At 41.0% G+C, this 16925-nt stretch overlaps 1 protein-coding gene across 6 annotated transcripts in view; it reads left to right on the top strand.

Annotated features, from left to right (window-relative positions):
* Nucleotides 1–16925, top strand: part of LOC124795329 (protein NDRG3) — a 547589-nt gene that overhangs the window by 458460 nt on the left and 72204 nt on the right. The gene's annotated exons all lie outside the window — the stretch shown is intronic.

Genomic DNA, 16925 nt, shown 5'->3' with positions numbered 1-16925 from the left:
TAAGGTTCTGATATCCCATAAAACATGCACTGAAGCGTTCCACAGAACAACTCGAAATTTTCGTAACAACAGTAGTCCTACTGCCATCTGTACCATTTTCTTCTCAGGAGACTTTTGTCAAATCTTTCTGTTTATTGCAACAGGGACGATAGCAGACTAAGTGAATGTATTTTCAGTTGCCAGTTAGTATAAAATGTTAATGTAACTCCAAAATTGGAAAAAAATGAAAAATTACTGTAGCAAATGTCATCTTACACAAAAATTTAAACTTAAAACTTTTTATTAAAACATTGTCAATTTTTGTGCCACAGATGATACTTGAACCAGGCTCTCTTTGCTTAGAAGGCAGGTGTGCTAGCCATTACACCACTATAGCAGTATAGGTAACGCCCCTGCACAGACTATGTTATTCTAATTCCCTCCCTAACACAAAACTTCACATCTTCAGCTTATTTTTCCCTTCTTCAATCGTCACTATTGCCGAGTGAGAGCATTGGACTAAGGTAGTCTGTGCAGCTATGTCACCTTTACTGCTACGGCGGTGTAATGCCTAGCACACCTGCTTGGTAAGCAAGGAGAGCCTGGTGCAAGTCCCAGCCGTGGCACAAATTTTTAATTCATTTCTTCAGCTTCTATCATTATCTTACATAATTGAGACTCAAATGTCTCAACGAAAATTTAATTATGTCAGATCTATAAACCATTCTCGAAAGTCTTGGAATTCCTGGGACTGATATCATGCCAGTATCGATATCGATGTCATGCCGATATCGACAAAAGGCATAAATCGCCCGGATTCTTGATTCACAGGATGGGTGAACTATCTATAGCCGGCCGCGGTGGCCGAGCGGTTCTAGGCGCTTCAGTCCGCACCCGCGTGACTGCTACGGTCGCCGGTTCGAATCCTGCCTCGGGCATGGATGTGTGTGATGTCCTTAGGTTAATTAGGTTTAAGTAGTTCTAAATGCTAGGGACTGATGACCTCAGCAATTAAGTCCCATAGTGCTCAGAGCCATTTGACCCAACTATCTATACAAATAATTAAGTTTGTACAGAATGCTCCGTTCGTGAGTCCTACTCTCACTTATCTTCACTACTCTTCACAGTAGGCAAAGATCCCGAGTTCGAGTCTCGATCCGGCACATAGTTTTGATCTGCCAGGAAGTTTCACTCTTCACAGTACTCAACTGTACCTGTTTTCAGTATATGAGATCTACCTGGACTTGGTTCAGCTGCGATTGTTCCTTCCCGTTTCCACTTCACATCACCAAAAGTCGGCTTGGGCAGATTTAAAGTGGTTGAATTGTTCCCAATGGATTTGTTACTCCATCCATTTGTTACGACATCCAGCATTTAGTCCACATTCGAAGTCACTGAGGTATCTTGACTGATCCACTTTGCTAATGACAACAAAATACTTCGTGCCTCTTTATATACCGGTGGGTCTGCCTCTCGTGATACCTAGTGGTCAGGTTAGCATTACATGGGGGTATCCACATACTTCTTATTGGATAGTGTACACTGTTGGACATTAGAACTGCAACACCATGAACGATAGAAAATACGAAATTGTATTTACAGTGCTAAAACAATATAGTGGGAAGGATGCACATATAAATTCGTAGGTGGTTTAAGGGTGTACGAGGTGCGAAACTTAGTACGTAATGCTGCCACCCATGGCAACGATAACAGCTCTAACCCGGCTGGGCATTGAGTCATATTGAAGGTAGGTGATGGTTACTGGTACGTAATTCCGTGCTGCTTCAACTTCTCACCAGGAGTTCATCAATGATAGTGGCTGGCGTGTGGAGACATGCCATTCTCTCGGCAAGCAATGGTCAAATGTTTTCAATGAGTGGATGATCTGGAGAACATGTTGGCCAGGGGTCAAACTCCCTCTGTATAGAGTAAGTCAGGGCAACATGAATAATGCACTGATGAGCCAAAACATTATGACCACCTGCTTAATAGCTTGTTTCTCTGTCTTTGGAACGAAATACATCACATTCTGCGTATCAGGGATCCAACAGCATGTTGGTAGGTTTGCAGAGTTATGTGGCGTTAGATGTCAACGCTCAGGTCACGTAATGTGCGTAAATGACAGGCCGCTGATTTGCGTATGTCACAGAGACCTCGAAGATCGCCACTGATCTTAAAACGTCGGAAATTTAACGACTGCTGTCCAAATTACCGCTTATATGATCCAGAGGTGATTGTGTTGTGTACCCAATGACTCTCCAGGTGCTGGGCCCGTACGACGATAACGAAAATGTAGCTGTGTTCGCTCTCGTTCACATGCCGATACGTCCGTCGTCATACTTGGCCCTGAACTGTTACTCGTCTGAAGGGACAACGTGTTGTCGTTGGGCGTACCTCTGTCGGCTCGCCTCTCTGCTGCCGCCACAAGGAAAGGCGCAAAAATAATAGCCGTACTGATAGTCTCACATGTTCCAGATGTTTCGCCCTCGCCGTGTGGATACTTGTCATCCTGCAAAGATTGAAGACACGTCACGTAGCCATTCGTTCCTGCACATCCGAGCCAATAATATTTGTTCTCGAGGACGCTGTTCGCATGGGGTCCGTGAGTTGCTGCGTGACATCTCCATCATATTGCGCCTGCCACCTAACCGTGTGTGGCAGAGGGTATCTCAGATACCACTTACTGATCCTCTCCTTCCCAGTTCGACTCGCGAATGGCACGTGGAAAGAGTGGTTATTGCTAAGCCCCGTAGTAACTATTAATTTCTCGAATTTTCTCGTCGTGGTCGTTTCGTGGAGTGTATGTGGGAGGAAGTAATATGTTATCCGACTCCTTCCGGAAAGTGTTCACTCGAAATTTCAGTAGTAGATATCTCTGTTATGCACAACACTTCTCGTGTAACGTCTGCCACTGGAGTTTGTTGAGCGTCTCTGTAACGCTTTCGAGCCCACTGAATAAACTTGTGACGAAACGCGCTGCCCTCCGTTGGATCTTCTATCAGTCCTACCTAGTAGGATCCCAGACTGATGAACAGCACTCTAGAATCGGTCGAACAAGCGCCTTGTAAGCCACTTCCTTCGCCCGTCAACAAAATTTCCATAAGATTCTTCCTATGAATCTCAGTGTGGCATCTTCTTTCCTTACGTGATCATCCCACTTTAAGGTCGCTCTGGATATTTACTCCTGGACATTTTACGATAGATACTGTTTCTAGCAACTTGTCATCAGTGGTGTAGTTGTACAGAGGTTGATTTCTTTTCCTATGTGTGCACAGCATGTTACATTTATTTACGTTCAGGGTCATTGCAAGTACCAGATTTCCCTCGGAATTTGTTTATCCACTGCCACGTGTTTCCCTTTATAATAATTAGATTTGCTGCCATGGTAGCAACAGTTTCTAGGCATTCTACCAGTATAAAACAATACGAAGTTTCAAAAACACATCTCGTCTTCACAAACGACCGAGTCATTAAAACAGCTAATTGTGTTCCCGCTAGTTCTGCGGTAAGGCGTTTATTTATCACGAATGCAGTGACTGTAGTGTTTCCCAGCAGGAAATGTGTTACATATCAACCCTTGAAACGTCCAAGTAGTATTCAGCAATACATTTGACGTGCAAAGTGTCTATTGCAAGAATACTGCACTACAGTAACTGCTGTATATATCTGCAAGAAAACGCCTAGCCTTATACAAGCTGTACGGCGGAAGCTGACGACAGTCAGTGCACTCCTCCCTGTGCTTCCCCGTCAACAGAATATTCTTTGTTGTCGCTGTTCCAAATTTTTGTTCTTAATTGTAGTTTAAGTAGCTGTTCCATTATTTATAGCTTACAACCTGTATGCATACACGCCCGAAGATGAAAACAATAGTCTCGAAATTTGTCACCATGTATTAAATGGAATGTAACGCGAAAACGAGGTATCTGGTTGCTGTAGAATACAAATGAATAAAGCTAGTGAAATGTCATAAATTGAACTATCTGTTTGTGACTGAAGGGTGTGAGCTAGACAAGCGTCCGGTACCAATCGGTAGAATTATAGCTGAGGAAGCCATTCCAGATTGACCATCGTTATGCGATTTCTTCAGTGACGCTGCGCCAAGTCTCCGTTCTTTCTGGCGACCTTGCTGCGGAGGAGGCAGTGACCTTGTTCTTCAACTCCCCCGCGCCCCCCTCCCTCCCCTGCACCACCGCCTCCCACAACTAGCGTACAAAGGAGAAAAACTCCCATCGATATCCGGTTCAAAAATTGTTGGGAAAACACGTTACACGGCGAGCTCCACTAAACCTGTAATGTAGTAGCCTAATACGCTGCCCGTATCCACAGTTACTACTAAACTGACATTGCAGTTACTGGTAGTCTATGTGTAGTGAGAGATATAATAAAGGGGCGCCGGCCTCGGTGGCCGTGCGGTTCTAGGCGCTTCAGTCCGGAACTCCGCGACTGCTACGGTCGCAGGTTCGAATCCTGCCTTGGGCATGGATGTGTGTGATGTCCTTAGGTTAGTTAGGTTTAAGTAGTTCTAAGTTCTAGGGGACTGATGACCTCAGATGTTAAGTCCCATAGTGCTCAGAGCCATTTGAACCAATAAAGGGGCATTTCCCTATCGCCCATACTTCTTTATTTTTCGCTGACTCGACTTTTCAAATTACATCTCTGCTCATCTTCAGGAGCGAAACTGCAGTAAGATAATATTAGTCATATTTTCATCATGTAGTATTTCTCAATCAGTATAACTTCGATAATCACTAATAGTCATAAAATCACCAAAGAGAAATTGGTCTTCTTTATTCGTTTCTGCCTGTTAGAGACTATGATATTCCTACCGTCTGGTAACCTCGTGCCTGCGGCATTTGTTCCCGGGATTGTTCTTTCTTCAACTCTGACCACGTTTCTCAAGTTTTTTTCATTTATTTTTAACTGGAAACCTGAGTATTCTAGCTGTTCCGTAGTAAGTAATCCACTTTCTTGGGTGCCCTCACATTTGATCCTCATCTGTCGTATGTCTGTTTCTACTTTGTTAAAACAAGTTCCCGTCGTTTTCTTATCCAGACAGCTAGTAAAAGCCTGTTACGATAGTGGTAATGCGTTCATTGGAGCCACGTATCCATTTAAGACTGCAGGCCTCGTGCACAGCGTGTCCACTGTCTTTTGGATACGTGTGTTGCTCATGACTGTTCTGTACCGAGCAGAGCTTTGATGTGGAGCCATGATTTTCTTTACAATCCTTTTTGCTTTGCTGTGCATGAAAACGATACTCATAACGGTTCTGTTCTCGGATTTAACGTTGTAAAATGTCTTAATTGGAGTATTCGCATAATTATTCATATTTAAGAGATGTGGAAAAATATTGTAATCGATCCACGTTTACAACAGCCTTTGCTGACAGACATGAGAACTCCCCAGTTTTCGTATTAGGTATCACAATTCCTCGTTAACGTAAAAATCTTTGTGCTTCATTAATCTGAGATAGCAAAAAATTGCTGTACGATAATGCAGTACGATGCAGCAGCCTAGCTGCTATTTTTAACATTTTGTTTTATTGTAGTCTTTGACACTGTTCGTTGTGATTATACTCCAAAAAGACATTGGCGCATTTTAATCGAATCGATCAATAGCACTTAATACCAAATTTGTTTGCGATGCCTGTTTAACGCGAATCACTTATATCAAAATATCCATAGCGACTGGTACCGTACACGGTCATACTCGAACCTAACAGTCGAGAGATTTCTGTGACGGTATACCCTGTTAAAGTTATTATCAAATCGGTACAATACTACGTATCCATCGAATCTGCCCACGCCCCACTTTGCAGTAAGTACAGGGGGTGGACAAAAATATGGAAACACAAAATACTCCGTGCATAATACGGTGTAGGAAAACACTTGGCTTTCAAAAAAGCTTCCAGTCGTCTCAGAATGGATAAATAGGGGTCCTCTGTGGTTTTCAAGATAATTTTATACCATTCTTCTTGCCAAATAGTGGCAACTTCAGGTAACGGTGGTTGAAGTGGATAGCGATACGCATCGTTCTGTGCAAAGTAGACTACAAAAGCTCAATAATAGTTAGGTGTGATGAGAGTGGTAGCCAGGCGAAAAGCGACAGTTCATCGTGGTGCTCACGAAACCAGTCCTGGGCGATGGGAGCTGTGTGGAGGGGGCCCAACTGTCATGGAAAAGAGCATCACCATAGGGGAGCAAACATTGTACCATAGGACGGACCTGATTAGCCGAAATGGCCACGTAATCCTTGGCAGTAATGCAGTTTTGCAGAGTAAGCAGAGGGCCCAAGAAATACCACGATAAGGTTGCCCACAATATCACCGAACCCTTGCCATATTTCCCTCTTGGCACGCAACTCGGCCAGAAGTTGGAACCAGTGTGAAACAAGACTTATCCGACCAAATGACATTCTGCCATTGCTCCAGAGCGCAGGTGTTATGGCCTCCTCACCACGTTTTCATGTCGTAGGCATTTACATCACTGATGAATGGTTTTGGAATTCCAGCTTGCCATGCAATTCCGTGCTTATGAAGTTCTTTTCGTGTTGTTTCGGTGCTGTCAGAGCTCGCGAGTCCGACGATACACAGTTCTTCAGTGAGTTTTGCGACTGTCATCCTCTCATTTCTCGTCACAGTTCTCCTCAGTGACCGTCCGTCACACACTCAACACACACTTTTGTCTGCGTTGTGACTTAGCAGATGATGTTTTTCCGCTGTATGCGGTATACATCTTCGGCAAGTTGGCTCTTTGAAACATGTCTGCAGCTCGTGGTCTAGTGGCCAGCGTTGCTGCCTCTGGATCACGGGGCCCCGGGTTCGATTCCAGGCTGGGTTGGGGATTTTCTCTGCCCGGGGTTTTGGTATTTGTGTTGTCCTCATCATTTCATCATCCTCATTCGTGACAGCGGGTAGATTGAATTGTGTAAAAAAAAAAAAAAAAAAAAAACCTCGACTGTGTAAGAATTGGAACTTTGTACGGGCGATGATGATCGCGCAGTTGAGCATCCCACAAACCAGTCATCATCATCTTTGAAACAACAAACGGTTCGGCTATCTTATTTGCGAATGCACTCTCCATATGAGCATCAACAATTCGTTAACATTCGAATTCCTTTAGCTCATAATGCACACAGAACACTGTTTTGACCACGACCGATACTTGCAACATTGCACAGGAGCCGTTCGTGGTTAAATACAACGCAGCCTGTGGACTTTACTAGAATCTGCATTATGTTCAAGCATGAATTTCTCGCGGTGTTTCGATATTTTTGTCCAGTCCTTGTATGTTGCATGTACTGCCCAAGCTTAGTCGCCAATTAAGACTGACCGCACTGACAATCCACACGCATCCCTCGAAGTACAGCTGGCTGAGTCAAAAAGCAAGTAGACAATGCAGGCTTCCGCACTCATGGTCGATGAGACAGTACAGGCATAAAGTTAAATTTGTTAAATGTTAACATTAAATAGACAGTCAGAAAAGTGAAGGGGTTAATTTTTTTAAAGCAATAAAATGAAGGTGGCTGTATGTACCGAGTTCCATTATAACAAGAGTATTAATAATGGAGTTTTCGATTTAAAAAAAGCACAAATATGTCAATCGTCTCAGTGGGGCAGAACTTTTTTGAGCAGTTCATTACTTTTTAGCTATCTTTATGTGAAAATTAGAGGAATTAAGACGCACAAGCACTTGTTCTTTCTGCATAGTATTGCCATTTTGTCTTCAGCCTAAAGAGCGGTTCGATGCAGCTCTGTACATAGTGTATCCTGTGCAAGTTTCTTCAGCTCTGCGTGACTACTTCACCTTACATCCGTTTAAAACTGCTTTCCGTGGTCAGACCATGGTTTCCCTCTTCGAATTTACTCCACACACTTTCTTCCATTACCAAACTGACGATTCTTTGATTTCTCAGGATGTGGCATGTCAATCTCTCTCTTCTTTTAGTCAGCGTTATTTGTTACTTCTTGATAAGTTATCCGATCTACCCTTCTAATTTTCTGCATTCGTCTGTAGCACAATATTTCAGAAGCTCCTACTTTCTTCTTGTTTGAACTGTTTATTGTCCACTTTCGCATCGATTCAACTCTATACTCTAAAGAAATACCTTCAGAAAGTAGTTTCTAACATTTCAGTTTATATTCAAAGTAGCGCCTCACGACATACAGGTATCTACGACCGGATGATTTGTCTGTCGTAGAGATAATAAATTATAAGCACAAAGATTCCTCGCGAATCGTCCTACCCATTAGTGAAAACTGTATGAAAATCCCAAATGTGTTCTTGAGATTATCTTTCACATACAGAAAGAAAAATGCGGCAAGAGACTTTAAATTATGATATGCAGTATTATTAATAAATTTCCCTTTTTCAGGTACACATTCATGTTAGTCACTCTGCACTTCATATCCTGTCTACTTCATCCGTCGTCAGTTATTTTGCTGCCCTAGTTGTGAAGCACATCTATTTACCATTCGCGATTGTTATCGGAGAGAGAACCACTTTTCTTGGTTAACTCATATAGACTAATCGCAGTTGACGTCACCCGATAGAAAATTGACGAAAAGATACAGGGACATTATACAGCTTCCACCAAATACTGTAAGAAGGCTTTCATAGCTCAGATGTAAGTGTAAGAAATGTTAAACTGCGGGATTTGCACGGAGTGGTCCGTCCGCGGAAGCACCTTCCATGACTTTGCAAGCTGTCCCAAAAACATACAGCTGCAGTCTTTCCGCGCGAGTCGATGGTGGGGTTTCGTTGAACGGATACTGTAATCATTTGTGCTCATCACATGATCTGCAGTTAAATTTAATGCGCTATGCGGCTGGACACTTCGCATCCTGCCATTGCTGGCGCCATGCCGAGAAGGCAGAATCTGCTGTGGTATCTCGGGAGATATTAATGGTGACGACTACATCCATTTCTGAAAACTCGACCCATTTGAGATAGTGTTTAAAGAGCCAACCGAGGTAGATGTAGATATTCGTGCTAATCAACTGCTTGGGGGAACACAAATATGGATGAGCTGCTCATCAACCCGCAATGTCTACGACATTGTAAGTCAAAGTCTGCTACTGTCTGGACCAGACTCCAGCGCATGATCGAGTCCTAGAAAGACAGACTGACTGCGAAAAGATTATACTCAGTTGTAGTGTCTGGTAGCACGTGACTAAGATGTGAACTTGTCACGTTGATCCTAGAGGGGTTGGATAAAAATATAGAGACAGCGAGAAACACTTGCTTGAACATAATAGCAGATGCTAGCCAAGCCTGCAGGTTATGCTGTTATATTTGACCATGAACGGCACCTGTGCAGTGTCCTGAATATGTTGCAATGTGTCAGTCGTGATCAGAACAGTATTCTACATAACTGTGAGCGCATTATGTTGCAACTAACTGAATTCGGACGTTGGCAATTTGTTGATGCTCGTACGGTGGGTGCTTCCATAACTGAAGTGGCCGAAGTGTTCCGTGTTTCAAGAGACACCATATCGAAGATTCATACCGCATACAGGGAAAGCAAAAAACATCATCCGCTAAGCGACAACGTAGACGAAATTGGTGTTGAGTGATCGTGACGGATGGTCGTTGAAAAGCATTGTGGCGCAAAATAAGAAGACAGCAGTTGCAGAAGTCACTGCAAAACTGAATATCGCACTTGCAAATCCTCTCAGCACCAAAACAACCAAAGACATCTCAGGAAGCGAGGAACTCAAGGGTGAGGGAATTCCAAAACCACTCATCAATGATGCGAATGCCCCATAACAGGAAAACATGATGTGGAAGCCATAAAACCAGGGCTAAGGAGCAATGAAAGAGTGTGATTTCATTGTACAAGTCTTGTTTCTCATTGTTTCCAACTTCTGGCCGAGTTTACGTCCCAAGCACGATACATGGCTGGAGTTTGGTGGTGATTTGAGCAGCCATGTCGTGGCATTCCTTGGGCCCCAAGGTTATTCTGCTGGGTCACATTAATGCCAAGGATTATGTGACCATTTTGGTTGATCACGTCTATCCAATGGTTGTTCCCCTGTGGTGATGCTGTGTTCCAAGGTAACAGGCCCAGTTCACAAAGCTCACATTACCCAGGGCTTTATTTTGTGAGCATGAGGATGAATTGTCACATTGACCGTGTACACCACAGTTACCAGATCTCAGTATTATTGAGCCTTTGTAGTCTACATTCAAGAGAAGGGTATTGATCGTTATCCTTCCATCATCAGTACAAGAATGTAATGCTATTTTGCAGGAGAAAAGGTATAATATTCCTCTGAGAGTCCTACAGGACCTGTATTTAACCATTGCAAGATGATTGGAAACAGTTTTGAATGCTGGCGAGTTTCTTACACTGCATTAGGCATGGTAATGTGTTCTGTTTTTGGTGTTTCCATATTTTTGTCCAGTCCCTGTAAGCTCTGAGGTTCAAAAATTCGCAGGGTGATTCAGACTGCTATGAACATAGTTCTGCCAACATCTAGCATTTTTGTGTGTCTGGCCAAACTCTTCGGGCTCTGGTAGCCTTCAGTACCATTGACATTTTTGACTTGTGGGATGAATGTAGGTCAGTATACTGATCCAGGGGAGCTGAACGTTGGGGGCAGTCCACTGAAGAAATTCAGGCAATGGGTGTAGTCCAGGTGCTCACTAGCATGCTACAGAAGGATGCCTGAAGCACAATTAAGAGAGATAGGCACAGTGCTTTAGTTATTACCTCATAAAAATTAGACTGCCGCAATGAAATGTGTCATGTTAGTTTCTCAATATTCACCCTTCAGTAAGACAGTTTTGTCTCAATGATAAGACACTTTGGTTGTAGAGGTCTGCATTTTGTCTGTGTGGGAAACGTTCCCCTTCAAAAATCATCTGGAAATGCCTGCCATGCAATGGTACTTCATCTGAAGAGAGAGGAAAAAGTCACTGGCCACCAAGTTAGTAGAATATGGGGATGAGGCAAAATTTGATGGCTCAAAGAAGAAGCACACATAACTGTGTACTGTGCAGAATAAGATGGGGGCGTTGTTGTGAAACAAAAACATCCCCTCCGACAGCTTCCGGCAATGATTCGCCTTGACAACCTCGCTTACCACATTCTTTTTAATGGTATGCCCCTTATATTATATGCTAGCACCAGATCATTGCAGACCCAAAAATATTGTCACGTTGCCTGACGATGGTTGGATCATCACCCTCTTTGGCAATAGTGAAGCCACATACTTCCAGTGCTTGCTTTGCTCCTTTCACTCAATTTGTGCTGGGACTGGATTCCTATCTTGTGATGGCATTGGACTTCACTTTGGATTACTGAAAGGTCTACTTCTAATCTTGTCTACAACTACGTATGTATTCTGCAAACCACTGTGAGGCACATGGGAGAGGCTATGTCCCATTATACCAGTTATCAGAGTTTCTTCCTGTTCCATTCACATATGGAACATGGGTTCAAAATGGTTCAAATGACTCTGAGCACTATGGAACTTAACTTCTAAGTTCATCAGTCCCCTAGAACTTAGAACTACTTAAACCTAGCTAACCTAAGGACGTCACACACATCCATGTCCAAGGCAGGATTCGAACCTGTGACTGTAGCGGTCGCGCTGTTCCAGACTGTAGCGCCTAGAACCGTTCGGCCACTCTGGCTGGCAGAACATGGGAAAAATTATTGTTTGAGCACCTCTGCGCATGCAGTAATTATTCTAATTTTATCCCCACGATCCATATGTGAGCTATACAGAGGGAGTTGTAGTATGTTCCTAGAGTCATCATTTAAAGCCAGTTCTTGAAACTTTGTTAACAGACATTCTTGGGATAGTTTACACCCATCTACAAGAGTCTTCCAGTTCAGTGCCTTCAATATTTCTGTGACACTCTCTGATGCATTAAACAAACCTGTGACATTTGTGCTGTCTGTCTCCACATACATTCAATATTCCATGTTAGTCCTATCTGGTACGGGTCTCACACACTTGAGCAATATTCTAGAACTGGTCGCATGAGTGGTTTATTAGCAATCTCCTTTGCAGACTTATTGCACTTCCCCAATGTTCTACCAATTAACTGAGGTCTACCACCAGCTTTTCCCACGACAACCTGTATGATCATTCCACTTTATATCCCAACAAAGTGTTACACCCAGGTATTTGTATGAGCTAGCTGATTACAACAGTGACTCTTTGATATTACAGTCTTAGGATACTACACTTTTTTGTTTTGTGAAGTGCAAAATTTTACATTTCTGAACATTTTGAGCAAGTTGCCACTCTCTGCACCACATTGAAATCTTATCAAGAGCTGACTGAATATTTATGCAGCTTCTTTCAGATAGTACTTCATTATGGATAACTGCATCATCTGCAAAAAGCCTGATTTTACTATTAATATTGTCTGCAAGGTCATTAATATACAATACAAACAGCAAGGGCCCCAACACACTCAAAGTTACTTCTACATCTGTTGATGACTCTCCATCCAAGATAACATGCAGTGTCCTCCTTACCATAAAGTTCTTAATCCAGTCACAATTTTCACTTGATGCCCCACATGATAGCATTTTTGATGATAAGTGTAGGTGCAGTACTGAATCAAATGCTTTGCAGAAATCAACAAATACTGCATCTACCAGGCTGCCTTCACCCAAAGCTATCAGTATGTCATTGAGAAAAGTGCTAGTTGGGTTTCACATGATCAATATTTTCTAAATACATGTTGGTTAGCATTAAGGAGGTCATAATATTCAAGGTACCTCATTATATCTGAGCTCAGAGTATATTCTAAGATTATAAATCAAATTCATGTCAAGGATATTGAATGGTGGTGTTGTGGATCACTTCTACTACCCTTCTTGTAGACAGGTGTGACATGTGCCTTTTTCAAAGAACTGGGCAGTTTTTTGTCCTAGGGATCTACAATATCATATAGTTAGAAGAGGAGCTAACTCAGCCACAAATTCAGTGTAGAATCTGACAGGGAATCAATAAGGGCCTGCAGAACTTAGTTCAATTTTAACAATATCACAATATCACCTGTTTGTCAATACCAGTGACACAAATACTTATTTCATTCAACTTTTCAGTGGTAAGAGAATTAAACTGTGGCAATTATCTTTGGTTTTCCTTTGTAAAGGAATATTTGAAAATGGAGTTCAGCATTTCAACTTTTGCTTTGCTACCCTCAATTTCAGTTTGTCTTGTTTGCTAGGGACTTGACACTAACTTTGGTGCCACTAACAGCCTTTACGTATGATCAGAGTTTCTTTGGGCTCTAAGGATGTTGATTCACACTGCTCATTATAATCAATCAGATCTATTTATATCAGATGGTTTATCAATGGTTGATCCACACCTATGTACAGTGTTACCACACAGCCTAGGTCGACAACAGTTAATTACGTCTGACCTCTACCATGATACGGGGACAAGAAGATTAAAAAGAAACATAGATTAGTTCAGGTCTCAGCATTTGTTCCTAAACAAGCTAAATGAGATATTTGCAAATGTATTGGGAAAAATGTTCCTGATGCAGCTGAAGACCTCTTTAACTAATATAATGCAAGTTGTAACTAATAGTAGTTGCCACATGGGATGTTTCAGTGAAAAAGGCAATTGTTAAGGTACTTTTGGATACTATGAAGCTGGGCAACTTTAGACATTTTTTGCACTTTTTGTAACATAACCTTATTCAAATATACAATGTGATGTTTAATTTCCACGTATATGGACTTCTATAAGCTTTATCCTTTAATTTTAATGAGTTTTTATTTGCAATGAGGCATTCTGAATAAGGAATAATAATTGCCACTGTGTTAAACCCCTTCCCATCTCCCGCAGACCACAACAGCATTGTGACCTGAAGTCTAAGACAGAGAAAGTAAGTTTAAATGTATCTATCAGAAAGATGGGCTGACCTAGTGTTCCTTTATGACAAACAGTTATAAGTATTTTACAAATTTGACCAGTATTTTGACTTTTGTTATATGCATATACAGAAAAACACTTGTCACAAAGTTTACCAATTTGTTGGGAACTATAATTACCTGACATACTCAGTGCTGTAGGAGATGATCTTTAAATGTAGTGTTGTAGTCTTCTTTATGAAAACTTTTTATTTGCCAAGATTGCAAGGTTAGATACATTGATTACTAGTTTTGCCCAGTTAAGTGCCATTCTTCAGATCACATAATAGAAAGCAGTGTCTGCATCGACTACTGAAATAAGTTGTTTTATCACAATCACATTTACAATACCAAACTCAATAATTGTGGTCACATTATATATGTATTAAATGCATTGTGCACCATTTCATTGTGCACAGTGAAAAAATATGTAGGAATATATAATGTAACCCCAATTTTTGAGTTTGGAATTTTAAACACAATTGTGCAAAGTGTTTTGATTTAGTAATACATGTAGACACTGCTTTCTGTTGTTATCTGAAGATGTCAATTTAACCGGTCAAAATGAGCAATCAATACAGCCACCCTTTTCCTGGGAAATAAAAAGGTTTCCCAAAGAAGACTTCAGTATTTTGTGATATTTGTTTCTCTGATAGTCTTAAAATACAAATAATTATAGGCCTATCCTTATTGAAAACCAATGGCCTTGCCACATTGGTAACACCGGTTCCTGTCAGATAACCAAAGTTAAGCGCTATCAGGCTTGGCTAGCAGTTGGATGGGTCATTGTCCAGGTTTGCTGAGTGATGAGTGGGGTGCACTCAACCCTTGTGAGACCAATTGAGGAGCTACAGTTGAGAAGTAGCGGCACCGGTGATGAAAACTGACAACAGCCAGGAGAGCAATGTGCTGACCACGTGCCACTCGATACCCGCATCCAGTGATGCATAAGCTGAGGATGACATGGCAGCTAGTCGGTACCATTGGGCCTTAAAGGCCTGTTCAGATAGAGTTTTTTTGTTTGTATCCTCATCGAAACAAAATAAGAATGAAAAGAACTAAACTGTATCAAGCAAGATAATTAAACAAAACCTTTACATACTTATTTATGTATATGTTCTGTGGAAACATTTGAGGAAAAAATGGATCATAATACTTACATGTAACATAATATTGTCTAAGCAAGGTAATTTATTCAAACAATTAGACACGCACATGCAACATGATAAAAAAACAAGTCCTAATACATTCAACAAAGTGTTCTGATCAGCTGTTATATTTAGAAAGAAAGTTATAATGGAAAATAAAGCATTTTCATTTTTACTAAACCATTTACAAATGAAAATAATTTTGTTAACTATACTTGTTTTCTATAGTTTCAGTTATCACACTTTTTGCTACTGGTATGTGTGCTGTAAGAAAGTTACCTCTGAAATATATCAAAATAACTTTTATGCTTTCAAAGTGCTTAAGGAAATGTTTGTAAAATTTAACTCTTATACGGAATGATCTGCACATTTCACTTATGTGTATCAATTTACCTTCATTTAGTCAGTTCTTCAAAATTATCGACAGTAGCAGTAAGTTTCCAACTGTTTTATCACTGGTAATGAAATGGCTTTATGACGAGTTTAAGTCTAATGTACACACTTCTAGTTTTCGTCACTAGTGGGAGAACTACGCGAGAACACATTGTAGCAGAGCTATATATTGAATGGTGACCCGAATTATAGTAGATAGGAATAAAAAGCTGGAGAACATTGTTCTCACTAAGTAATACAGTACATCAGTTACCAGGTTTCACAGAACTGGTACATCAAAAGGTGTTGTTTATATGGAGAAAGCAAAAGAAAAGAAAACCTCTAGTGGAACAAGGTAACTATTAGAGAGAAGGCGAGAGTTTCAAATAACCTATAGTAATAACTTGATGTAATATGTTAAACTAAACTATTTGGAAATGTCTCCAAGAGAATGCAAGGAAAAAGGAATGAAAATTTAATAGGAGAGATAATTATAAGAGTATGAAAAAACCAAACAGAAACTTAGGTTTGATGGATACTGCATATTAGCATTTAAGATCATAGGTAGAACAGTATCCAACAATAGAGATGAAATTACATAAGAATGCTAAGCTTTCTTTAACGTCCATATGGGTCAAGAGATGCATTAGATATACAGGCAATTCATAATAACAACAATGACATTCTGTGGGTAATGTCAGTTGAGCTGTATCAAGCAAATTATGTAGAAAAGGTCTTCAGTGGAAGACAATTTTCAAACACTGGAATAACACTACAGTTGTTTTGATGCTCACTAAAGGAGAAAGACAAAACAAATTACAGGATGTACCAAACATATACTGGGAAACTTCAAGGGTTTATAGACTGCCTTGAGAAACAAACTGAAAATGTGAAACCATCTCCAGAAACATTAGCTGATGACATTGTTGTGTGCAGGAAAGTATTGTCATTGCATGATCATAATGAATTACAGAAGTGACTTAGACAAAATTTCCAGTTGGTGTAATGAATGGGAGGTTTCTTCAAATGCACGTAATTGTAAGATAATGTCTAACAAAGAGAAATAATCTGGTGGAAGCTGATTACTAGATCAGTGGTGAACATCTTGAGCAGGAAACATCATATACGTACACAGGCTAAAAAAAAAAATTGAAGTGTTGTAACCATGACCAGACCGGTCGCAGCATTGCTGAGAATGAAAGCATGGTGGGACCAAATGGAAGCAGCTCATGAACAAACAAAACAAATGGGAAAGAATGGACTAGAACAATGATGGACAACTGAGCAAGACCTTACAAGCAACAACACACAAGAAACAACAGGGTCACAAGCAAAAACCTCTCAAATCCACAATGTCCACTCGTACATAGAAACAAAGTAAAGTAAACGTGCTGTCTGTAGGCAAGATGTTGATAGACTCACGCAAATATCAGACTGCCTCACTGAGTGAGAGGCAGGCACTTAAATACATGATAGGGTATGTCATTATTGGCTGCTGGAACCACGTGCTCCACTGTGGCACCCTCACATTATATG

The sequence above is a fragment of the Schistocerca piceifrons genome, chromosome 4, assembly GCF_021461385.2.
Source record: "Schistocerca piceifrons isolate TAMUIC-IGC-003096 chromosome 4, iqSchPice1.1, whole genome shotgun sequence".
Taxonomy (NCBI): domain Eukaryota; kingdom Metazoa; phylum Arthropoda; class Insecta; order Orthoptera; family Acrididae; genus Schistocerca; species Schistocerca piceifrons.
This window is presented reverse-complemented; position numbering and strand designations above follow the sequence as displayed.